Genomic DNA, 25,313 nt, shown 5'->3' on the forward strand with positions numbered 1-25,313 from the left:
CTCGATCAGATAGCCTGGCTCAGTAAAAGTAGGCGGCCAGTGCAACTCTGATTGAAAATCTAGTTATAACCACGTGCAGTGCTGATAAGGACCACGTGTTTCTGTGACTCCTTCTTCTTTATTTTCTTCTTTCTAGGTATTTCTTTCTCCTAATGAGGAGGGACCTTTAGCTGCCCTCGAAATCGATTGAATGTTTCATCACTCAATCGATTATACCTACGCTAAATACAAGGTTGTTTTTACGATTTTGATTGTCACATTAGCGTGTTTCTCTTCTAGTCTACTTACGAATATATCTTAAAATAATAAATGTAGGATTCTTTTAATGAAGAATTAGTTTTATTTTTTTTAAATTGTAGTTGTGGATACTTTTAATCGAAGTGTAACAGCGATACCAAACGTAAGATTACACACGAAAAAAACTCAATCAAGAATATGGTACTTACGTATTATCGCAACCACTTAGTCGTCAAGTTCAGACTCAGATGGGAATTAAACTTAAACCTTAAGCTTTACTGAGGCAGACAGATAAAAAGCTAAATATACATATATTCAGAATGAATCTATTTTTATAGTTCCTTCGACAATTCACTTTATTTACAAATCAACCTAATTTATCATGTTCATATAAACATAAATGTTTTAACATGGCTTTACCCGGAATATTTTAGATACCTTAAGATTATCTTAACAGATTGTAAGGTTTATCCTAAGTTTTTAACAGTTTTTATTTTTAGCTCCTTTCCTATCCGTCCTAATTTTAGCTTACAGTTTTCTACCATAATGTGTTTTTATAATCGCGTTTAATGCAAACGAGTAGAAGTAGTATTCAAGTCAAATTCTCACTGGGTAATTCTAAGTTGCTGTCGAAAGTGACGAATCTTAAGAACTAGTAAGCGAATAATGGCTTACGTTCGTGTGACAGGAAACAACAAGATGGGAGGGCAAAATAACCCTTTATTATTCAAAATAAGATTTGACAGAACTCCATCTTGGAGTTGTACAATAAAGCTGACACTCGGGCTTGAACTTAAGAGACTAAGAATTAAACTAAATTAATCTAAACTAAAGAGATATAGTCGAAACTATCAAAATTCTAACAGAGTTGGATCCTTAACGGTGATTGACTGCGAAGCTATCCAGGGCCCAGAGTACGGCAGAGCGTGATAATAGCTTACGAGAGAGTAGCCTAAGGAGGCGAACGCGTGCAGCCAGAATACCTGGTATCTCTCTCACCAAGACCGAAGAACTTCGCTGTTAAATACCGCTCTTCTTCATTATGTATTCAGACGTGATTCTAAAACTACGTTCTGGCCGGAAGTGGTAAGTTGAAATTAAGAAGCGATAGGAAAGGAAGTTTAACTCAAAATTTGACTGTTAATAAAATTAACATAATCCTTACAAATTGATATCTTTATTAGTTATGTTACCCACCGTCACCTCTGCAGATATGCTATGACTATATGTTGATGAAGTTAATACAACAAAAGCGAAATTCAAATGCGCTTCGATTTCTTTATAATTTTTGTGACTGAAAGTGGTAGATCATTAAAATCCATAAGATTGAAAACGTACTTTCTTTCAGCTTTCAGTTAGATTAAAAGCTAATAATATATATGTTACTGACACTGTATGAAAAGCCGACATTCTATAGAATATCTAGGCATTTTATAGAATGCATGGCGTTTTTAGGCAAGGTATGAAATATGAGATTTCTTATATGTTTTACATAGGCATTGGCTATATTACCTATATATTTTATAGAATGGCAAATGCGCTTTATTTAAAGTATGAAAAAAGATCATAATAAGCTATTGTCTAAAAGACGTTCATTCCTGAAAAATACAAATGTTATTTTGAAAAAATAATGAAAGTCTGCCATTAAAAAACGTTTACTCTAAATAAGCAAAAAATAAATTCGTGACATGATCTTGGTACACCGTGATAAATTTGTATTTCCTGACTGGAAATCAATAAGATATACTTGACAACAGAAACTAAAGTCATAAAAATCATAGGTTTCATAAAAAATCATGCTCTTTTTAATACTTTTTTGTTTTTTCTGGCAGAGCTCACAAAGGTGGATGTACAGTTCAATATCATTCCGCGGTATTTGCCTAGGCATATACCGCGGAATATTTGGTTTAAAGTTCCTTCAACATTCTGTCACGTCCAACGTACCCAACAGCCAAATGAATTTCATGAAGTACGTGAAATAACTGACGGCCTTCTTTAATAAGAGTTTACTTTTGTTTTTCACAAGCATCGCATCCTAGCGATTCAGCAACCAATAGTCCCATGGTTCCCTCCTAGGAGCATTTTGGCTTTTTTTACATCATTCATTAACTTCTGGTAAGCAGTTTTGGTTATTCGAAAAAAATATGAGATGTATTTCATATTTTGCAGTCTTCTCATTTGGATTACTATAAAATGCCTAGGCAATGTTTTATCGTTTCATATATTGCCAGCCATTTTTTGGCATTCCAGACAATGCCGGATTCCATACTTTGCCCGATAATATATATAATTTCATGTTACATACTGTATACATGCGTAACTCAAATGTATTTCCAACTAATGAATTAGTTTTTTAGCGTATAAATTAGCAAATGTCTATAATTAAAACTCTATAGGATACCCCAATGTGTGATTCTAAGTTACGGTTGGATGTGAAGAATCTTAAGAACTAGTAAGCGAATAATCGCTTGAGTTCGTGAGACAGTAAATAAACTTGGAAATGTTTAAAGGACCCTTTATTATTCAAATAAGGTTTAACAACACTCTGTCCTTGAGTTGTACAATAAAGCCGACACTCGGGCTTGAACTTAAGAAACTAAAAATTAAACTAAAAAACTAAATCTTAACTAAAGAGATATAGCCGAAGCTATCAAGATTCTAACGGCGTTGAATCCTTAACGCTAATTGACTACGAAGCTATCAAGAGCCTAAAGTACGGCCGAGCGTGATAATAGCTTACGATAGAGTAGCCTAAAAAGGCGAACGCGTGCAGCCAGAATACCTGGTATCTCTCTCGCCAAAACCGAAGAACTTCGCGGTTAAATACCGCTCTTCCTCATTAAGTGTTCAGACATGATTCTAAAACTACGTTCTGGCCGGAAGTGGTAAATTGAAGTTAAGAATCCATAGGAAAGGAAATTTAACTAAATTTAACTGTTAATAAAAATCCTTACACACTGACTTCGAGAGAGAGTAGCAGAGTTTCTGACTAGCCCGCGTTTGCCTTTTGACCACATCTCTCTAAGCTGTTGCTAAGCTCGGCCGTATTAGGGGGGCCTTGTTAGCTTCGGTAGCTTATTCGATATTTAGGAGGCCAAAAATTTAGAATTTTGATAGCTTCGGCTATATCTCTTTAGTTAACTCTTTGCGGCACAGTGTGTCCGACACATCTAAAAGTATCCTCCTGTACGCACAGAAAAATTGAATGAAAAAGGATTTATAGGTTAATATAGGTTACTCTCAACCTTCTTTATTTATAGTAGATGGCAGCTCAACACAAACCAGTCCATGTATTTTAGCCATGTTTAATTTTTTAAGACCCTCATTTTTCAAAGAAATCTTCCAGATTTTTTTTTTTTTTTTGAGGTATAAAAGGAATTGTTTGAAAAGAAATTTCTATGTTACTTTTTTTGGCTGTATGCTAATCTCCTTATTCTATATTAGTTTTAAATTTTTACCTTGAAATCTTGCCTAAAATCAAACGGCGAACCCTAGGTGTGCCCAGACCAGGCTCACAGATAATCTAGGATAACTGTATTCTTTGTTTCTCCGCATCTCATCGATCAGTTCATTGACAGCAATGCTCGTTTCAGCACTCTTTTCAAAGGTCTATTCAATCAGTGTGCCCACTTTGGGCACACTTACAGAATTAAAAGGTAAGTGCTATCTTCGCAAAATTTCACTTGCGTACCCCTCTAGGCCTAATTAGACTGCCCACCTTTTTTTTTTATCAAACCTCCAACTTTAAGAGGTAGCGGGTTGGAAAGGGTTAAGCATTAGTCAAGTCTTAGTTCTTTTTACTTTTAGTTCGAGCCCAAGTGGAGGTTTTGTTGTACGTCCTCAGAAAGAAGTCGACTGTTCATCTTTATTTTGAGCAATAAAGAGTAGGTAACCCTTCTTGAGCTTTACATTTCTGTTACTGAACTTAAGCGATTACTTGCTTAGCTGTTCACTATGGTCCTCTACACTTAAGTTGTACACTGAAGTGACAAAAGTCATGGGATAGCAATATGCAAATATACAGATGGCAGTAGTATCGCGTAGAAAATGTATAAATGCGAAGTGCTTTGGCAGGGCTTTCATTTGTGTTCAAGTTATTCATGTGAAAAGGCTTTGACGTGATTATGGCCGCACGACGAGAATTAACAGACTTTGAACGCAGAATGGTAGTTGGAGCTAGACGCATGGGTCATTCCATTTCGGATATTGTTAGGGAATTCAACATTCCGAGATCCACAGTGTCAAGAGTGTGCCGAGAGTATCTAATTTCAGGCATAACATCCCACCATGGACAGCGCAGTGGCTGACCACCTGCACTTAACGACCGAGACCAGCGACGTCTGCGTAGAGTTGTCAATGTTCACAGACAAGCAACACTGCATCAAATAACCGCAGAAATCAATATGAGACGTACGAGGGACGTGTCCAATAGGACAGTGCGGCGAAATTTGTCTTCTTTAGGCTATACCAGCAGAAGACCGACTCGAGTGCCTTTACTGACAGCACGACATCGCCTGCAGCGACTCTCGTGGGCTCGTGAGCATATCGGTTGGTCCCTAAACGAATGGAAAACCGTGGCTTGGTCAGATGAGTCACTATTTCAGTTGGTAAGAGCTGATGGTAGGGTTCGAGTGTGGCGCAGACCCCACGAAGCCATGGACCCAAGTTGTCAACAAGGCACTGTTCAAGCTGGTGGTGGTTCCATAATGGTTTGGGCTGTTTTTACATGGCATGGACTCGGTCCTCTGGTGCAACTGAACCGATCATTGACTGGAAATGGATACCTTCAGCTACTTGGAGATCACTTACAGCCATTCATGGACTTCACGTACTCAAACAACGATGGGATTTTTATGGATGACAATGCGCCATGTCACCGGGCCACAATTGTTCGCGATTGGTTAGAAGAACATTCTGGACAATTCCAGCGAATGATCTGGCCACCTAGATCGCCCGACATGAATCCTATCGAACATTTATGCGTCATCATCGAGAGGTTAGTTCGTGCCCAAAACCGTGCACCGTCAACACTTTGACAATTATGGACGTCTATAGAGGCAGCATGGCTCAATATTTATGCAGGGAACTTCCAACGACTTATTGAGTCCATGCCACGTCGAGTTGCTTCACTTCGCCGGGCAAAAGGAGGGCCGACAAAATATTAGGAGGTATCCCATGACTTTTGTCACTTCAGTGTAAGTTAAGGGAGGAAGGCTACAAGATAATAGCTTTCAACTAATAACAAATTCATCATTTGGGTTATATTTAAGCACAAACACATTTGAAAATGAAAGCACATGTAAAAATGTTAACCAAAAGGAAGTACTATTTATGCATAAAATTTACAAATTTTAGATTTCAGAGGCTTACTTGAGTCGTATTCAAACATTACAGCAAGAATTCTCATGTTGAGGGTTCTTTAATAATCCTGAGCAGCAGTCGGAAAATAGATCAATCACATGAAGCAGCGGATTCCAATATCCTCGAGCTCTGTTGTAAGGAAACTTTCGAAACACAGAACCATTGAAGCTGGAATTAAAAGAAAATAACCTGATGAAACTCGTCTTGTTTTTAAGAACGGTAAACAGGATCATTACTGCAGAAACCAAAATTAACAGATCAGAAATATAAACGGATAATAAAGGTTAACATATCGGGGATATAATCGGATAATAAGTCATGTTATCGGCGGGTACCTAGTTGCTCGAAAATTTGAATCAAGATCAAAGAACCATATGAAACGCAGTCTCATCTTAAGTTGAAAAGAATTGGATCCGTCAATCGCACACTATGGTTAACAGTCCAAAAAGGTAGTAGGATAATAGTTTTTATATTCGCCAAAGCAATTTGCGCCAAGTGCGCCAAGAGTCAGTCAGTTATTTCCTTCCCTTTCGACTTCGGGCCCACCAGCGGCCGAGCGGTAAAATCGCTGAACACTGGTAGTTCGGTCCGAGGTTCGAATCCCGCGAACGGGCTGGCTGCATGGCTGTTTTCGTGGTTTTCCCCATGTGTAACGTGTATACGAGCCAGTTTCCCTTAGAAAGTCCTCCACGAAGGCATCCCTTCCCTTAGGCAGATAGCCCTAGTGTGCTTTGCCATAATTAAATACACCACACCCTTTCGACTTCGCTTCATTTCTCTTTGTCGTTCTGTTTATCCAAGGAAATATCAAGACAAGGGGGTTTCTGCTTTGAAACGAAAAATAAGTTAGTCAGCCTTACTTACAGATTTTCTCTCACCCTCGTTTTCTTTTTTCTTTTTTCATCCTCTCTCCTTTGAATACTTTTTTTCCAAATTTTATCCGATTTTTATTTATTAATCAATGGGTACTTAATGCAACCTCGCTTTACATCATATTTCATTGATAGATGGATAGCTTAGAACACCATCCTGAACGCGATCAGGAACATTCAACCATTTCGCAGGAAAAGAAAAGTGATACAACTACGATTACCACCTAAGGCTTAATAGATAAACCTAATTTCCCTCTACACCTCCCGGCATGCGAAGGGACACAAAGGACAATTTTCAGAAAAATAAATCTTACAAATATGGACCATGTAAACAGTTTATTTATTACTCTACTTTTAAGTAAAAAATAGGAATTTTCCCAATAGCTGGATCTTAAACAACACAAAGTAAATTTTTTACAGAGCCATTGCCTTTACATCAGCGCACGAAAAGAATTTTTCATCTATTTTATTCTTTTTCCCAGATCCGTTTATAACGTATTTCTCCCGCCTTCTTAGCATGCTTCGTGGTGCAACGCTCAGCACACCGGGCGCGTATTCGAGCGATCCGTGGTTCGAGTCCCGGCGAGGGCATTGCTCATTTTTCATGTCTCCTGCTTTGAAATAATCTAACGTCTCTTCGCTTTGGCTATTTCCACACTAAGAGCCTAATCTCTGAAAAGGAACATACTTCTGGTTCATTCAAGTGCACCGTTCTTCAAAGAGCTATATGATGATATGATTAATTACGAATCCAAGAAGGAAAGCAGTTTTCCTAACCTATGCGATGGGAAGATCTATAAGAAGAATGAAATAATCTAACGTCTCTACGCGTTGGCTATTTCCACACTGAGAGCCTAATCTCTGAAAAGGAACATACTTTTGGTTCATTCAAGTGCACCGTTCATCAAAGAGCTATATGATGATATGATTAATTACGAATCCAAGAAGGAAAGCAGTTTTCCTAACCTATGCGATGGGAAGATCTATAAGAAGAATGAAATAATCTAACGTCTCTACGCGTTGGCTATTTCCACACTGAGAGCCTAATCTCTGAAAAGGAACATACTTTTGGTTCATTCAAGTGCACCGTTCATCAAAGAGCTATATGATGATATGATTAATTACGAATCCAAGAAGGAAAGCAGTTTTCCTAACCTATGCGATGGGAAGATCTATAAGAAGAATGAAATAATCTAACGTCTCTACGCGTTGGCTATTTCCACACTGAGAGCCTAATCTCTGAAAAGGAACATACTTTTGGTTCATTCAAGTGCACCGTTCATCAAAGAGCTATATGATGATATGATTAATTACGAATCCAAGAAGGAAAGCAGTTTTCCTAACCTATGCGATGGGAAGATCTATAAGAAGAATGAAATAATCTAACGTCTCTACGCGTTGGCTATTTCCACACTGAGAGCCTAATCTCTGAAAAGGAACATACTTTTGGTTCATTCAAGTGCACCGTTCATCAAAGAGCTATATGATGATATGATTAATTACGAATCCAAGAAGGAAAGCAGTTTTCCTAACCTATGCGATGGGAAGATCTATAAGAAGAATGAAATAATCTAACGTCTCTACGCGTTGGCTATTTCCACACTGAGAGCCTAATCTCTGAAAAGGAACATACTTTTGGTTCATTCAAGTGCACCGTTCATCAAAGAGCTATATGATGATATGATTAATTACGAATCCAAGAAGGAAAGCAGTTTTCCTAACCTATGCGATGGGAAGATCTATAAGAAGAATGAAATAATCTAACGTCTCTACGCGTTGGCTATTTCCACACTGAGAGCCTAATCTCTGAAAAGGAACATACTTTTGGTTCATTCAAGTGCACCGTTCATCAAAGAGCTATATGATGATATGATTAATTACGAATCCAAGAAGGAAAGCAGTTTTCCTAACCTATGCGATGGGAAGATCTATAAGAAGAATGAAATAATCTAACGTCTCTACGCGTTGGCTATTTCCACACTGAGAGCCTAATCTCTGAAAAGGAACATACTTTTGGTTCATTCAAGTGCACCGTTCATCAAAGAGCTATATGATGATATGATTAATTACGAATCCAAGAAGGAAAGCAGTTTTCCTAACCTATGCGATGGGAAGATCTATAAGAAGAATGAAATAATCTAACGTCTCTACGCGTTGGCTATTTCCACACTGAGAGCCTAATCTCTGAAAAGGAACATACTTTTGGTTCATTCAAGTGCACCGTTCATCAAAGAGCTATATGATGATATGATTAATTACGAATCCAAGAAGGAAAGCAGTTTTCCTAACCTATGCGATGGGAAGATCTATAAGAAGAATGAAATAATCTAACGTCTCTACGCGTTGGCTATTTCCACACTGAGAGCCTAATCTCTGAAAAGGAACATACTTTTGGTTCATTCAAGTGCACCGTTCATCAAAGAGCTATATGATGATATGATTAATTACGAATCCAAGAAGGAAAGCAGTTTTCCTAACCTATGCGATGGGAAGATCTATAAGAAGAATGAAATAATCTAACGTCTCTACGCGTTGGCTATTTCCACACTGAGAGCCTAATCTCTGAAAAGGAACATACTTTTGGTTCATTCAAGTGCACCGTTCATCAAAGAGCTATATGATGATATGATTAATTACGAATCCAAGAAGGAAAGCAGTTTTCCTAACCTATGCGATGGGAAGATCTATAAGAAGAATGAAATAATCTAACGTCTCTACGCGTTGGCTATTTCCACACTGAGAGCCTAATCTCTGAAAAGGAACATACTTTTGGTTCATTCAAGTGCACCGTTCATCAAAGAGCTATATGATGATATGATTAATTACGAATCCAAGAAGGAAAGCAGTTTTCCTAACCTATGCGATGGGAAGATCTATAAGAAGAATGAAATAATCTAACGTCTCTACGCGTTGGCTATTTCCACACTGAGAGCCTAATCTCTGAAAAGGAACATACTTTTGGTTCATTCAAGTGCACCGTTCATCAAAGAGCTATATGATGATATGATTAATTACGAATCCAAGAAGGAAAGCAGTTTTCCTAACCTATGCGATGGGAAGATCTATAAGAAGAATGAAATAATCTAACGTCTCTACGCGTTGGCTATTTCCACACTGAGAGCCTAATCTCTGAAAAGGAACATACTTTTGGTTCATTCAAGTGCACCGTTCATCAAAGAGCTATATGATGATATGATTAATTACGAATCCAAGAAGGAAAGCAGTTTTCCTAACCTATGCGATGGGAAGATCTATAAGAAGAATGAAATAATCTAACGTCTCTACGCGTTGGCTATTTCCACACTGAGAGCCTAATCTCTGAAAAGGAACATACTTTTGGTTCATTCAAGTGCACCGTTTATCAAAGAGCTATATGATGATATGATTAATTACGAATCCAAGAAGGAAAGCAGTTTTCCTAACCTATGCGATGGGAAGATCTATAAGAAGAATGAAATAATCTAACGTCTCTACGCTTTGGCTATTTCCACACTGAGAGCCTAATCTCTGAAAAGGAACATACTTCTGGTTCATTCAAGTGCACCGTTCTTCAAAGAGCTATATGATGATATGATTAATTACGAATCCAAGAAGGAAAGCAGTTTTCCTAACCTATGCGATGGGAAGATCTATAAGAAGAATGAAATAATCTAACGTCTCTACGCGTTGGCTATTTCCACACTGAGAGCCTAATCTCTGAAAAGGAACATACTTTTGGTTCATTCAAGTGCACCGTTCATCAAAGAGCTATATGATGATATGATTAATTACGAATCCAAGAAGGAAAGCAGTTTTCCTAACCTATGCGATGGGAAGATCTATAAGAAGAATGAAATAATCTAACGTCTCTACGCGTTGGCTATTTCCACACTGAGAGCCTAATCTCTGAAAAGGAACATACTTTTGGTTCATTCAAGTGCACCGTTCATCAAAGAGCTATATGATGATATGATTAATTACGAATCCAAGAAGGAAAGCAGTTTTCCTAACCTATGCGATGGGAAGATCTATAAGAAGAATGAAATAATCTAACGTCTCTACGCGTTGGCTATTTCCACACTGAGAGCCTAATCTCTGAAAAGGAACATACTTCTGGTTCATTCAAGTGCACCGTTCATCAAAGAGCTATATGATGATATGATTAATTACGAATCCAAGAAGGAAAGCAGTTTTCCTAACCTATGCGATGGGAAGATCTATAAGAAGAATGAAATAATCTAACGTCTCTACGCGTTGGCTATTTCCACACTGAGAGCCTAATCTCTGAAAAGGAACATACTTTTGGTTCATTCAAGTGCACCGTTCATCAAAGAGCTATATGATGATATGATTAATTACGAATCCAAGAAGGAAAGCAGTTTTCCTAACCTATGCGATGGGAAGATCTATAAGAAGAATGAAATAATCTAACGTCTCTACGCGTTGGCTATTTCCACACTGAGAGCCTAATCTCTGAAAAGGAACATACTTTTGGTTCATTCAAGTGCACCGTTCATCAAAGAGCTATATGATGATATGATTAATTACGAATCCAAGAAGGAAAGCAGTTTTCCTAACCTATGCGATGGGAAGATCTATAAGAAGAATGAAATAATCTAACGTCTCTACGCGTTGGCTATTTCCACACTGAGAGCCTAATCTCTGAAAAGGAACATACTTTTGGTTCATTCAAGTGCACCGTTCATCAAAGAGCTATATGATGATATGATTAATTACGAATCCAAGAAGGAAAGCAGTTTTCCTAACCTATGCGATGGGAAGATCTATAAGAAGAATGAAATAATCTAACGTCTCTACGCGTTGGCTATTTCCACACTGAGAGCCTAATCTCTGAAAAGGAACATACTTTTGGTTATTCAAGTGCACCGTTCATCAAAGAGCTATATGATGATATGATTAATTACGAATCCAAGAAGGAAAGCAGTTTTCCTAACCTATGCGATGGGAAGATCTATAAGAAGAATGAAATAATCTAACGTCTCTACGCGTTGGCTATTTCCACACTGAGAGCCTAATCTCTGAAAAGGAACATACTTTTGGTTCATTCAAGTGCACCGTTCATCAAAGAGCTATATGATGATATGATTAATTACGAATCCAAGAAGGAAAGCAGTTTTCCTAACCTATGCGATGGGAAGATCTATAAGAAGAATGAAATAATCTAACGTCTCTACGCGTTGGCTATTTCCACACTGAGAGCCTAATCTCTGAAAAGGAACATACTTTTGGTTCATTCAAGTGCACCGTTCATCAAAGAGCTATATGATGATATGATTAATTACGAATCCAAGAAGGAAAGCAGTTTTCCTAACCTATGCGATGGGAAGATCTATAAGAAGAATGAAATAATCTAACGTCTCTACGCGTTGGCTATTTCCACACTGAGAGCCTAATCTCTGAAAAGGAACATACTTTTGGTTCATTCAAGTGCACTGTTCCTCAAAGAGCTATATGATGATATAATTAATTACGAATTGAAGAAGGAAAGCAGTTTTCCTAACCTTTACGATGGGAAGATCTATAAGAAAAATGTCACTGTACTTTTTCAAAGCTGCGTTGTTCTGGACATTTTTTTTCGGCGTCCCACAACCTGTCTTCAAACGGACAAAACAATTACCCCAACTTTTATCTCAAACGAATGAATAACTTCTCTCGAAACAGAAGAGTTATGCTATAGGAATCTTGAGCCTCTCTCAAATCAAGTTAGTGTATTCTAGGATAGTAAAGCGTACCATAGAAGTTAATAAGAACATAATGAGTCTTCATTTAAGGTATGTGCCTACCCTAAATTCGTCGTTTTGGTGAAAATTTTCGGAAATATTTTTATTTATTCATTTTATAGGCCATATATTTAGGTTTCCAAAAATGCTTTATTGTTGTGTTTACGATAAATAGAAGCAAAGTTATAGTACAAAAAGTAAACCGGAAGTGAATTTTTGGATGCCGGAAGTTGGCAGTTAAATGGTCGTAAAAATGTAAACAATAAGTTTAAATAACTATTTTCTAACTATTAAACAATATAAAAGCTGTAAAAGCAACACATCTTTCACTGTGTGACACTTTGCTGATAAAACGCCTACATGGGAAGACTCAAAACAATAATGAGTATTTTAATAACCTTTTGAGGTATATTTTACCTAAAGGAACTTTTGTCCAACTGAAAACATTGCTTTTAGGTGCAGATATTGCTGTATTATTATTTAATTCAAAATATTTAGGACTTTTACCTATTTTCAAGTATATAGAAATAGAAATTGATCCCATTATGCTTGAAAGCTACATGGGAATAGACAAACAGCAAATTCAGAAATTTAAACGCCAATCTCTACAAGCAGCAAACTTAACCAGTAAAATGCTAAAAGAAAGTCAAAATTAGTTAAGAATGAAGTAAAAGAGGGCCTAATATACAAATACGGCGAGTGTTAAAGGTCTAAAATGACTACAAAATTTTTTGTGCTGTATTAAAATCTTTAAATGCATTTTCTGAGAAATTGTGTTTTTCGTTACTTTTGATTGCGATTACGTTAATTTCTCAAAATGTATTTAGAATATTGAAATGAAATTTTGCCAAAATGTTTGATTCATCTTTATCTGTGTTCTGTAGCAAAATATGACCTCTTTGTATTTATTTATTGATTTTATTGACAGTATTTAAAAGAAAAGAGGATTTTTTTTGTTTAAATTTTGAGTTTTTGCACGAAGTTTTGAATATTTCAAAAAATTTTAGAAGCACTGCAAATCTTTTGCTACAGAACACAGGTAAGTATGTTAATTATATACTGTGTAAAGATTAATGAAGTATATTCATTAGAATTTATTTTAAAAGATATGGCGTAAATGAAAATTTTCTCTAAAAGCTTACTAAATATTGCCTATATTTGCCTATATTAAAATTTAATGAAACGTTCTATAAAATTCCATTTAAATTCATAGTTTTATATCCCATCTTACTCAAAAACATGTGTGTTTAATTAAAATTTTATGTATTTAAAAAAAAGGGGCTCTTTATGTAGGCACATACCTTAAAAGCATTAAGTTAAACGAAATCATTTGTCTAAGTGCTGATGTTTAGTAGCCAGGGGCCGGGAAGATGGTTATCAGTCAGTCGGTTTCGTTACGAATACTCACTGCCTTCATATATTTTTTTCCAAATATGGATGCTCAGTTTGGGGTAATTTTCTCATAACATCTGCTTCCAAAACTTAGTGCAATGTGATAATGAGCAATAGCAAATTTTATTATTATTTACAGATTTCCTACCTAAGGGAAATTCGTAACTGTTTAGTTCAAAATGACTGTCTTAGAATTAATTGATATATAATATATTAACTAGAAAAGTTTTGTAGCTCTAAGTGAGTGTTCAAGGATATCGCTAAGAAAAATAAGATTAGGTACAAAATGTCTAAAACCTCACTCTACAAAGTTATGTGAATAAAATTCTTGGAAATTTTAGCTACCTATATGATCCAATTTTTGTTCCTCTAATTTAAACGCGAGCATTGTTTTCAGGAGAATATCACCTGCAATACATTGTTAGTCCAAAGGGGCTTTGTCCCTGAAGGACAGTTGTTTCCGTTTTGCGATTATGCGTTGGTTCATTATAAATGTCCGTTTCACTTTTCAAACTGTTGCCACCAAATGCTACAGTCCTACATTATATTTGAAGAAATTAAGTAATGAAAAATCTGCGTAAATGTATGTATATTTCTCGCATTGTGATAAAACAATCGTACATAGAGCCATCGAATTTTGAATAACGTAATCTACTGGGAATATGGGAATGTGGAAGCCCAAATTTGAAATTTGTTTTATTATCGATTTCTTGCTTTGTAAAACTTTAACGAGTTTTTGATTAACAAAACTCAAGGATTTCAAAGCGAGCCATGGCAACGTTGTACATAAAAAAAAAAAAAAAAAAAAAAAAAAAAAAAAAAAAAACATTTTTATCTCCAAAGCGCGAGACTCTGTATCGGAAATTCTAAAGCTATGTTCAATGTAAAACTATTTTGGGATATTGCTCTTAAGCTGAATTTTATGGTTTAAGTGCGAAGAACGTGATATTTAATAAATAAAGGTAACAGAAAAAATGTTAAAAAAACGCCCTTTTGGACGTAATTTAAAATCTGAAACGTTTCAGATTTTTATTTTTTTTATATTGTTATTAATGTTATTAATAAAAAATCACATTAAAAATATAACTTTAGTTGAAATTTTATTTGATGAAACGACATGAAGCAAATAAAATCCATTGACCTACGGTACTGAGTTGTGCACATGTAGAAGGAAAAACCAAAATTAAATTCGCCTTTTTGTGATTTTTGTGTTGATATAACTGCCCTAGGACTATTCCCAAATATTATTTTAAATTGGAGAAATTTATACTGTATAACCATAAATCAACTTGAGGAAGTCAGAATATACCAAAAGAAAAAGATATTCTATGAAACATGAAAATGCTGTTTAAATCAATCTTTTCGTGAACACTTTACGCATAAGTCACGAGAAAAGGAGAAATGGAATTGAAGTATAAGCTGTTAGGGTACCTGGTGGTAAATAATTGAACAAAATTACTCTGCAAATTAATTTTCGAATAAATAATTAGAAATACAAATAATTGCATAAAATTACTCTGCAAGTAATTATTAGAAGTACAAATAATTGAATTAAATTACTCTGCAAGTAATCTTTAGAAGTACAAATAATTGCATTAAATTACTCTGAAAATAAAATTTCGAATAAATAATTAGAAATACAAATAATTGCATAAAATTACTCTGCAAGTAATCTTTAGAAGTAGAAAAATTGCATAAAATTACTCTGCAAGTAATCTTTAGAAGTAGAAATAATTGCATAAAATTACTCTGCAAGTAATCTTTAGAAGTACAAATAATTGCATTAAATTACTCTGAAAATAAAATTTCGTATAAATAATTAGAAATACAAATAATTACATAAAATTACTCCGGAAATAATCTTTAGAAATACAAATAATTTCATTAAATTACTCTGAAAATAAAATTTCGAATAAGTAATTAGAAATACAAATAATTGCATATAATTACTCTGGAAATAAATTCTAGTAATACGAAGAATTGCATCAAATGTATAAGCTATTTACTCCTTCCTATCTGCATGCCTTCGTCATATTCTTCGATTATATACCTTACTAAACAATGAAATTTGAGTTAAAAGCCTCGTATTATTATGAACATAAGTCATAATATAACCTGAATAGTCATGAAATTTCTACATATTCTGAATGCTCCATTTATGGAAAGTCAGTACAGAAATAAGCATAGCAATTGCAAGAAACGAAACATAAAGTACTGTAACGAATTTATCCGAAACATTCAATCACTATGATGATGAAGCAATAGCAAATTTCATTTATAATAATGACTATTATAGTTATGATAATGAAACAATAATAAATTTTATTTGTAACGCAATAGCTTGAATTCTTCCATAATATAGTATAATTATTAAAGTTTCAATACAAATCTTGGAAATCTCAATAATACAAATATTACTTATTACCCTTTAATATTTTAGCACATGGTTCTGAAACTTTTTTAAGTATTCACTTAATTTCCTCTCTATTTAAAATGTTCAGAAAGCGGGTTCCCCTAAATCTTAAAATGGATTTGTCCACATAATGAATACTTTCGTCTTACTAATCTTACTACTTTTGTCTTGCTAGTTACACTTCCAGAAGCAATTAATTAGCAATGGTTTACCAGTGCGCAACAACAAGAGCGGGCGAGGTTCAAGATACAAAGAAGTAGAAATGAAGATGTATTATTAGACATTGTAATGTTAACTTTACTATGTATTCGTTTTGGAATGTAGGTTTCTTTTAAATAAATAATTATTGTGACAGTTACCGATAGTTTACTCAGGAATACTTTTTATTTATTTTGTGCTTACTGTAACTGCGTCCTTCGGAAATTAACTTATTGAGATAATTCACCTACTTCGCCGACAGCGCATAAACCACAATAGAATAAATGCATTCTTTAAAATTCACTTTGTTTACCATAGCGACACTTGGCGCTAGGTTTACTTAACAGTATTATATTTCGTTCATATTATAACTCAGAATTCACAAAATTTATATCATTTAAAGAATTATCTAATCGTTGCCACATGTTCTATTCAAATACTATAATAAAGCTAGAACTATGTATAAAAGAAATTAAGCAAACAAATCAAAAAAGAAACAGTTTTTCACAGACGATTGAGTATTTCTCATTTAATTAATTCAGTTCTCACTTCGAGAAGGCAAAAATACGTAAAAACTCAAAATATCTATATTAAAAATTACGAAGTAAATCTCAAACACTTATTTACTCGAAAAAAATTCCAGAAAGAATTAAGCATGATTTAATTGGCAATACTAAATGAATGCGCTATCTTTGTTGTTGCGAAGTTAAGTTTCTCTAGATTGGCAACAAATCCACTAGTCTCCTGTTTCAAATGTAAACATCAATGGCCGCCATAAAAAAAATGCTTAGCGGCACTTAGACAACTTTACAATTGTTGATAATTCTAAAAATATTGCATACAGATTTACTAAATGCATAAAAACCTTAACCGGAAGATAAAAACAATATAATACAATCATTTTTAAAGCCAAAAATGTACAATTTACAAACATATAAGAGTAATGAAACTGAGATCACTGAGCAGGGTAACAGAGTGGATACATATACCATATATATGGTGCGGCCGATTGCAACCAAAATACGAGGTGCACATCTACATGTTATAGCAGTCGTATGTACAAAATTTAAACGTTCTGAGGCTACTCGTTTTTGAGTTATGCGAGATACGTACGTACATACGTTCGTACAGACGCCACAAAAAATTCTCTTCGGAATTAATTTTAAAGAAGTTTTATAATTTTTTGAAGGAAAAGAGTCTTTTATTCTGTCCTTACGTATATTACATATATATAGATATCACGCAAAATTATCGTTAAATTGCATTCGATAGCAGTAAAAATAGATATTTTCGTTGAAATATGCTGCCTGAAACTTCCTTTTTACTTCGTACAAAGAAGTAAAAAGAGGGAAAATACGCTATTTCTTACAGCAATTTAAAATGATAAAAAGTCCCTGAATGTTGGCAGACGTTTTCCTTAATTATTTTGATAATGCATCTGCGTTACAGACTATCAGTGCTTACATTAAATATGCATTTTTCCTGTTTTATATAACTAGCCACTAGATCTGGCAGCCTTCTTTCTGGAATGCATTTAGTTTGAAAAGTTACGCATGTCAGAGCAAAGACAAAACACACACATGACAAGTTTAAAATAAATTCTAGAGAACTAACTAATTAATATTAGGTTAACATCATTACTTTAAAAGAGAATAAGAGAATTTGTTTTTATAAGATGTAAAAATTTCAAAACTTTATAACAGATCCATTTTAGATATTCGAATTTTAAAGTTATTTCAAAAATATAATGTTGTGTACCATAATGAGTTAGAAAATTAGCTTTTAAAATGTACGTACACTGTCTCACAAAAGTGATGGGACACTTATGCTTTACAAAAGGAAACTGTAGTAAAATAAATTTAAAAAAACATGTAAAAATTTTTTGTATTGTGTAAAAATACTTAAATTTAGTAACAATTATTACATAACATACATTTTCTCAAAATATTAAAATATCAATTTAATAAAAATACAATTGTTTAAAACGGAGCAAAAAATGACTCACATAAGTAATGGGACACTTACTTTTCCATCAAATATTTATCCAAAAATTTTACTTTATAAAAGGTTTTAATATTTTGTTGGATTTCCTTTTACTTTTAAAACATGATTTAATCTTCTTGGGATGGATTCGACTAATTTTTGTGATTTCTGGAGTGATTTTACCCCATTCTTCTTGAAGCACCGATTTTAATTGTTGTTTTGAAGAAATGGTGTATTTGCGAAATTCTTCCCTGGTTTTTCTCCACACCAAAATTCTACCGTCAGAATCAAATATATTAAATTTATTCTCATCAGAAAATATAACTTCATTCCAGTAATCAGAATTGTTATTTATGTTGGATGTTGCGAAAGCCAGTCTGAGTTTTCTATTCTTTTCACTCACGAAGAATTTTTTCCTGGCTGCTCTACCGTGATATCCAGCAGATCGAATTACTCTTCCAATAGTCTCAGGATTAACACTTACTCCATATAATGCTTGTAAATCAGCAGCAACTTTAGGAGCACTCATTTTTGGATTTTTTTTTTAATATTTCGAACGATAATTCCCTTTATTCCATTGGATAGCTTTGATGGTCGGCCATGTCTTCTTTCATCCTGAATCATATGATTCTTTTTATATTTTTTAATGATATTGAAAACTGTTGAATGACTCAGGTTAACTGTTTCAGCAGTTTCTCTAATAGAATTTCCACGTTCAATATGCAAATTAATAACTAATTTTAGAATTTCAGGCAAAGTTTCTTTTCGTTTAGCATTCATGGCTGCACAGAGATAAAAAACACAAAAATTCCAAAACAAACTGGAGAGAAATATTGCAAACAATTTTATAAATTATTGCCAATTGCTTTTGAGTAAAAATAAAAAACCCAAAAAATATTTTTATTGCTTACTTCAGACGATATTTGTTGCATAGTACGTAGTAGTATCTAATGGTGTCCCATCATTTATGTGAACCATTTTTTGCTCCGTTCTAAACAATTGTATTTTTATTAAATTAATATTTTGAGAAAATGTATGTTATGTAATAATTGTTACTAAACTTAAGTATTAAACACACCCACAAAAAATTTTTACATGTTTTTTTTTAATTTGTTTTATTACAGTTTCCTTTTGTAAAGCGGCCCACCAGCGGCCGAGCGGTAAAGTCGCTGAACACTGGTAGTTCGGTCAGAGGTTCGAATCCCGCGAACGGGCTGGCTGCATGGGTGTTTTCGTGGTTTTCCCCATGTGTAACGTGTATACGAGCCAGTTTCCCTTAGAAAGTCCTCCACGAAAGGCATCCCTCCTCTTAGGCAGATAGCCCTAGTGTGCTTTGCCATAATTAAATACACCACCTTTTGTAAAGCACAAGTGTCCCATCACTTTTGTGAGACACTGTATGCAGAAGTTCCTCACTGTATGAACATTGTCAAATTCAAACAAACCTGTTCTCAAAGAGTGATATTTGTGCAAACTCGAAATAAACTCGGAAATACAGTACAAAATGTCAGCATCTTAGTTAGAATCGATGATTATCTGAAGCAAAATATCAAAAGCCTACCAAGCAATTATTTTTAGATCTCGAAGCTGAAACTGCAAACAAATGTAATGATGATAGTAGTTATTTCTTTAATTAAATTATTTCTTTCTAAGTTTATATTAGAAAGTGTTACATCTAAATTGATGCACATACGTAATATAAAAGAGATTTGTGTAACATTTATTTACATGGCAAATCCTCTTTAAACTTAAATTTCTTTTCTTAAAGAATAATAATCAAAATCAGAGAATGAAAAACACGAATGATTTCATTTCTCAAAATTCCAGTTTTTTTCATCTTAGTTAAAGGGAATCCAGAATAGATTTATTAAATACATGCAAGGAGAATTTCGAAATGCATGATCCTATGGCTTGTTTGCAATGATACAGATTCAATAACATTTTTACATACCTTATGGTATTAAAGTCGATGAATTATATTCATTTGAAGCTTTTTACATTCACAGAGATTTATCTTGTTTAGTTTATAACTTTAACTCCAGTCCAGTTCTTCCTCACGCTTTTCAAATTCTATAAAATTAATTTTTCAATTTTCTTTACTATTTCTTCTGATAGTAACAACTTTTCATGAGTGCTCATACTTTTGAACAATAAATTCTCAAATTTAATCTCTCTATTAGTTAACATCTTCAACATATTGTAAAATGAAACATAGACTTAACTTCGTACTCTTGGGAGATGTTATACACTGTGAGGATACACAGAATTTGTTCGCTTCATCGCATTTATTGACACATGCACCAATAGGCTGCTTTCTACTTTTCTCTTCCTCTATTAATTTAAAGTAGACCCTTTAAATTTTTTAAGTAATTTATTTTTAATTTCTTTCTCCCTATATAACGAATTTAATATGCGCCTTTTATTACTCATTTTTTGTTGGTCCCATCTTTGTTATTTGGCCTTTCAAATTCGAATAAAAATATATGAAACTTCTTCCTTTGAAACGGAAATTGCCCTCTGTCTGTATATATTTTCCTGCGCTTGATTTTTTTCGCCTTGCAGGCAGAAAGCTGTATTGGGTGCGAAACAAGACATCTGTCTACTTTGTCTGCCTGTCACTTTTTGTCCCCGCGCCAGGAAGAAAGAAGTATTTATGGCCAACTTCCATTATTAGGATTATTCATGTTCTTCTTGTCTCTTCTAACAAAGATCTATTGGTTTCGTCCATCACTTCTTCAGTAATGCTTATGAACACAGAAAATGAAGATCTCAGTATAGGCTCCGATTCAGTGCCCGCGTTTTCTGCTTAGAAGAAGCAGACAACAGGGAAAATCCGTCGGACGTCCTCGTTTGGGATCTTCACAGAATGCGTTGCACTTATCGAATACGTTGTTTCTAAGACCACAAATGACATGCAAGCCTATACAAACGCCTTTGCTTAATTCCACGGTATAAAAAAAAATTCGCTCTAAAGAAACATGAAAATATTTGCCTCTTGACTGAAAAGCGCGAGTAACCTCAGAGGAAAACATATTGTTACAAATTTGGTATTTAAAAAGCTAATGTTAGTTCACTTATAAATTAAATGGTTTTATTTCTCGCGCAGTGCAGCGCGTGGAATATTAAAAGAACGCGCGTGACGAATATTAAAAGAAAGCTAAGCCGGAAAAATTGAAAATACAAGAGCGCGTGCATTAAATAAATAAATATCTCTTTTTGATTTCGAGAAAGTACTGGAAAATTCTAGCGCGTGATTTTAAAATCTTATAAAAGGAGGAAAACATCTCAGTTAGTAGTAGTTGCTTAGTTTGTTGTTGTTTAAAAAACTGCCGTTGTTGATTATAGCGAATTCGCGGATTAGCGTTCTTTAGCTGTTTTGAATTACGTTCTATTGTACATTTGAGTAGTTAAAATACAACTACTGTGAGATATTGTCATACTGCATGATAATTTGAGACAATTTAAGCATTTGTGTTGTGATAATAATAAATTTTTGTTCATTTTTCATCGGACTTGTGCATTCATTTCATAACGAACCCGTACGCACGCACAAATTTTTGGTGTCAGGAGTGGGGTTTGAATGCCAATCACAAGAGCGATGGAAGAGCAGTTAAGACAGCTGATATCAGCCTTTGCTGCATTTAAGGAAGAAATGAAATTGGGCCAGGAATCCGTTAAGAAAGAGATGAAATCCCTTAAAGATGAGATGAAAGCAGGTCAAGACGAAATGAAAAGAGGAATTACCTGCGTAATAGAAAATAAATTTGAGGCTATGGAAGGCAGAATAGACGCGGTTGAAACTAAAGTTGGACAAATAGAAGAAAGAGTTTCTTCGGTAAAAGAACAAGTAGAAGAAAGAATTTCTTCTGTAAAAGAACATATAGAAGAGAGAGTTTCTGCCGTCGAACAACAAATTCATGATAGGTTTCTGCTGCCGTCGCCAAAGAAGTTGACAGCCTAAAGAAGTGCATAGCGACGGTAGGAAACAATTCTGAAGGTTTTAAATTTTTATCGATGCCTGCTCGTTCCGTTCTGAAACTATCTACATATGATGGGAAGACATCCTGGCAAGTGTATAAGACCCAGTTTTCTATCGTTGCGGATGCGAATGGATGGGATTCCCAAGCTAAGGCCTGTCATCTCGCCGCTTCTCTGAGAGCCGACGCAGCGGATATCCTTCAGACTCTTCCCGAAAACAAAAGGTTAGATTTCGAAGCTCTGTCCGGCGCCTTGGAGCTGCGCTTTGGGTAGAAGTGTTTAAAAGACTACAGCAGGCTCCAATTAAAATCTCGTCAACAGAAACCTACCGAAACACTTCAGGAGCTCGCCACGGATGTTGAAAGGCTGTCCCACCTCGCCTTTTCGGAGTGCCCGACAGAAACAAGAGAAATCCTGTCGCTGAAATATTTCATCGACGGCATCCGGGATCCTGAAATACAGAAAGCTCTTCGAATGGCAGATGTAAAGGACATAAAAAGCGCTCTGTTGTACGCCATGAAGTTCGAGGCAGCCCAGCAAGCAACTAGTAGAGATCGCTACCCAGTTAGAGCTGTGCGAGTCCATGAGCCAGTGAATCAACTGATGGCTCGTTTAGATGATTTAGCCAGACAAGTCGACGCTTTGATACGAAATAGGAACCAGAAGAAAGTGACTCTAAGGTGTTGGAGATGTGGTAGTGAAGGTCACCTACGACGGCATTGCAGAACACCCCAGGGCACGGATCATAAAACGAATGAGTTGACAAGCCCAGTTAATGCTTTAAGACGGAATAGTGGAGAAAAGAAACCGACGCTAAAGTGCTGGAATTGCGGTGTTGAAGGCCACCTACGAAGGAACTGCAGAACACGCCAGGGCACGGAAACTAAGGCATACGATTTAAGAAGACAATTAAATGCCACGAGAAAGAAAAGGACTGACAAGAAACCAAAGTGCTGGAACTGTGGAGCTGAAGGCCACGTACGAAAGAACTGCAGAATACCCCAGGGTACGAACATTGAGACCATTTCTCAGCAACAACGCAGGAAACAAATGAATGGCCATATCGAGGAACGGAGGTTGCCAGATAATGGAAAACCTTGTTTTAATGCACTCAAGATTTCTATAGTGAGTGGCAACAGTAACGGACTGTCCATCAATGGGCACATCGATGGAGTTCCTTGCAATATGATCATTGACACAGGAGCTAATGTTACCATCATTAGGAAAGATTTAGCTGAACAGTTTAAAGATAAACTTATTTGGACGCCATCCTGTGTTACCCTTCAGACTGCGTCTAGTGACAAGATCGACATAACTGGGAAGTTAAACGTAAACATCACGTTTGGAAGTGCCGCCTACCATCACACGGCATATGTGGCGGATATTACAGATCCATGCATACTCGGATTGGACTTTTTAAAGAAATACAATTTTTCCTTAGATTTCAAAACAATAAGCTGCTTTCAGCATCTGATGGCATGACTATCCGTCCTCAAAAGGGATCCTCGCCTGGAAATGTCGACGCCTTGTCCGAAAGATCGAGCTCGGGAAGCTGCCGAAATCATACCAGGGTCGAAAAGAAACGCAAGACTACCAGCTATTCTCCATCTCAGAAGCTCTTCGGTCGAGACCTTCGTCTGCCTTGTGACCGCCTGTTTAGTCGCCCTACGGATGCGCCTTCATCGCCTGAGGAACATCCAAGATGTCCAGGCCCGGTTTGAGGGGATGCACCGTTCTGCACGAAAGCGAGTCAACTTGGCGACGGAGAAAGTGAAGACCCGATACGACATAAGAGCTACTGAACATCAATTCCACGAAGGAGCAAGGTGTGGTTGTGGAATCCGACTCGACGGAAAGGACTTTGTCCGAAATTACAGTCACCTTGGGATGGTCCGTACACTGTCCTAAACAGGCTGAATGACGTCGTGGTTCGGATCCGTAAGTCTTCGAACTCTAAACTTAAAGTCTTTCATTACGACAGGTTAGCTCACTACTATGGCCATAGTACGTAATGTAAATAATTGTAAATAGTATAAGACCATGGTCCTTTTTGATTTTAAATGTGTATTTGATTTGCATTTTGTATTTGATTTGTACTTAGTATTTGATTTGCATTTTGTATTTGATTTGTATTTGATAGTATTTGATTTGTTTTATTTATTGCATTTATTGTTCATGTTGTTTATTATTGTAATGTAATGCTTATTAATGCATTTATGTCACAATTGTAAGTTTAGCTTCCTTGGGAAGGGGGCAGTGTTACGAATTTGGTATTTAAAAAGCTAATGTTAGTTCACTTATAAATTAAATGGTTTTATTTCTCGCGCAGTGCAGCGCGTGACGAATATTAAAAGAAAGCTAAGCCGGAAAAATTAAAAATACAAGAGCGCGTGCGTTAAATAAATAAATATCTCTTTTTGATTTCGAGAAAGTACTGGAAAATTCTAGCGCGTGATTTTAAAATCTTATAAAAGGAGGAAAACATCTCAGTTAGTAGTAGTTGCTTAGTTTGTTGTTGTTTAGAAAACTGCCGTTGTTGATTATAGCGAATTCGCGGATTAGCGTTCTTTAGCTGTTTTGAATTACGTTCTATTGTACATTTGAGTAGTTAAAATATAACTACTGTGATATATTGTAATACTGCGTGATAATTTGAGAAAATTTAAGCATTTTTGTTGTGATAATAATAAATTTTTGTTCATTTTTCATCGGACTTGTGAATTCATTACATAACGAACGCGTACGCACGCAACAATATGAACCGAAAACGCGAAATATCTACAGCGACGGCGGATGGATGGATGGACCAACCGAAATAGTAGTTAGTGATGCTAACTGCTGTACTGAAGGGCCCTGGTTCAAATTCAGAAAGCATGGATGGTTATAAATGTATAGTGTCTGTGCAGCATGGGGGGCACTCTAAATGCGTGGCTAACTGAAAGTCCTCTCGACAGGTTGATGCATGGACATTGATCCATGGGTTAATGGAAGGGGAAGATAGTTGGAGACCCTTGGACCCTCCCCCGGATGCTCTCCTGCTTGAGGTTGGAAATTACCAAAGTTGTACTCTCACCTGTATTGCACCCAAAGCTGTTGCCAACGACAGGCGCAATTTTGGTTCCTTGCCAAGATGACTTTTCTTTGCTTGATCTGATTCAG

The 25,313-nt window shown here is 35.5% G+C and overlaps 1 long non-coding RNA gene across 4 annotated transcripts in view; it reads right to left on the reverse strand.

Annotated features, from left to right (window-relative positions):
* Positions 1–25,313, reverse strand: part of LOC118197308 (uncharacterized) — a 397,612-nt gene that overhangs the window by 289,724 nt on the left and 82,575 nt on the right. For all 4 annotated transcript variants that reach the window (XR_015042271.1, XR_015042268.1, XR_015042265.1 and 1 more), the window contains exon 2: positions 5,608–5,766. This is a non-coding gene — a long non-coding RNA (uncharacterized LOC118197308). The remainder of the gene's footprint in view (positions 1–5,607; positions 5,767–25,313) is intronic.

Source organism: Stegodyphus dumicola, chromosome 7 (genome assembly GCF_044657685.1).
Source record: "Stegodyphus dumicola isolate Sdum_Otavi_A_Nest chromosome 7, ASM4465768v1".
Lineage (NCBI taxonomy): Eukaryota > Metazoa > Arthropoda > Arachnida > Araneae > Eresidae > Stegodyphus > Stegodyphus dumicola.